The sequence below is a fragment of the Lactuca sativa genome, chromosome 9 (assembly GCF_002870075.4).
Source record: "Lactuca sativa cultivar Salinas chromosome 9, Lsat_Salinas_v11, whole genome shotgun sequence".
In the NCBI taxonomy this organism is placed as follows: domain Eukaryota; kingdom Viridiplantae; phylum Streptophyta; class Magnoliopsida; order Asterales; family Asteraceae; genus Lactuca; species Lactuca sativa.
Window position 1 is genome coordinate 25,558,640 of NC_056631.2, and position 2,568 is coordinate 25,561,207.

A 2,568-nucleotide genomic window follows, 5' to 3' on the forward strand; every position below is an offset into this window, starting at 1 on the left:
AGTCACTTCTACCAACTTTTAAATGAAGATTTTGATGAAGATGAATTTTGCTATTGGATAAAAGATGTTGAAAGTGGTTTTGAGTATTGTGATGTCGCAGAGGATGAAGAAGTAGAAGTTGTAGTCAGATGCACATTGCCACGTGATGGAGAGGCTTTCAAATGGTGGCAAGGTATCCAAGAGCTAAGCAAGAAAGTCGATGAAAAACGTCCCATTGGGTGGAACGAGATGAAGAGGTTGTTTATGGCTAAATTCCTTTATCCAAAGATTGTTTGATAGCAAACAAAAAGTTTCTTTGTGTTGACGTATTTCGAATTTAATTGTACCTGGTAAAATTACAAACATATCCTTTGATCTTCTTTCGGCTCAAAGTAAAACCATTCTAGCAGATAACAAACCTCCTTGATGTCTCATATGCCATGAAAACCTTCTACTGTGTGAATCGTAATAAAACTCAAATCAACATGTTATTTATTCTTTTAATATATATTTTATAGAATATAAACATCTTTATAAGATGTAACTTTATAAAAAAAAAAAAAAAACGTAGTGGTCATAGTTATAGTATTTTAAAGATCCTTTGGTATTTGTTGTAGTTACTAAGCCCTATGTGTTATATTCATATGTCGATAAAACTTTTGAATATTGCTTAATAAAGACATCCCTAGTAATTAAATTAATCTCTCTATTTTAATAAAATAAACAATTTTTACACATGTTTTTCACCTCTTTTCATTTAATCTAAAAGTTAAATTGCCAACTTATCATTATCTTCCTAATTAATGGAGATATTTAAAATAATACTAGTTTATAACCCGTATAACCACGGTTATAAAATTAATTAAACTTTCGTATTAAAAAAATCAAAATTATTAATCAATTATTTTAAATAAATTATTACTTAAGAGATATTTTTTTAATTATATAAAATTATAATCGTTGATTTAAATAAATACGTAGAGTTATATCATTTTATAACTTATATTAATTTTATTTTATTTTTAAAAATCTAATGTTATTAATTTAATATAATTAAAGGGAGAAATTTTAAATTTTGAAATTTAAAATGAAAAATCAATTATTAATTTAATAAAATTAGAGTGAGAAATTTAAAATTTGAAATTTGCAATGAATAATTAATAGGTTGACAAGTCACATGATAAATTTTATATAACATTAATGAGAAGTTCTAATTGCATGACATTTGTCAATATGAGATTAAACCTATTCTTTTATTAGAATAGAAAGATTAGGTAAGAGACTTGTGGAAACCATGGGATTATAAGATAGACAGTAAAAATAAATTAATAAAATAAGAAATTTTGAAAAATTCAATACTAAATTATATTGAAGTATGTTTGTCAATGTAGGATGATATTGCATTTTAATAAATGGGGACTTTAAAAGTATTGAAATACGACAAAATACGGAAAACATACAAGATTATGAAAGTTACAATGGCGAAAGATATGAAATATGACTTTGATAATCTTCATTTGTTTGTATTATAAAATTTAACTTTTAAATTATTGATAGTATTTTTATTTAATTAATGGACATCTGTATAATAATAAAAAATAAAAGTACAATACCATGTTAAGCAATACTTAGAAAGTCCATTACTGTAAATTGGGAAAAAAAATTGGGGCTGCCAATTATCTGGTTTCTATGCTTTCAAAATTTTGCATTTTCAGCCTAAAAAACTCATTTTAAGGCCAACGAATGTCATATTTTTTAGCAGCCAAAACAATAAAATAACTTTTCTTTTAACCTTTATAATCATATCTTTATCTATGAAAATTAAAACATTCAGTGTAAAACAAATTAATATGGATACTTCAATGTAAAGATAAACAAATTAAAGATCATTTCAGCCAATTACAGGAACAATGCTAATGATAAAAGCATGTTTGCTTTTATAATCATATCTTTGATCACGAAAAGGAAAACATTCGGTGTAGACATGAATGCTTAAGACATGAACCATAACCAATATCTATTTTGAAATGCTTATTTATAGATATATAGATTTTGAATGCTTAAGACATGAACCATAACCAAACAATAATTTTTTGACAGGGAATGGTAAATAAACGGCGAGGGTACTACGTACCAGGTGGTGTGCAAAAAAATGATGAAGCTACTATGTACCAGGTGGTATGCAAAAAAATGATGTGCCCAAAAAAAATAATGAGTGTACTACGTACCAGGTGGTGTGCAAAAAAATGATGAGGGTACTACGTACCAGATGGTGCGCAAAAAAATGATGTGCCCAAAAAAAAATGATAAGGGTACTACGTACCAGGTGGTGTGCAAAAAAAATGATGTGCCCAAAAAAAATGATGAGGCTGAACAAACTATTGGAGAAAGATAAGACAAGTAAATAAAAGGTTGGTGCTTCTAGCATTTATAGTGCAATATTTTGAGGAAGATCTAGAACTCAAAAGATTTGAATGTAAAAGCAAAAATCTTGGAATGAAGTTGGAAAGTTTGGCCGAGAGTAAAATTGACCGTAGATAAGGAGATGATTTTAAAAATATTTGTGGTGATTTCGTGAGATTTAGTTGT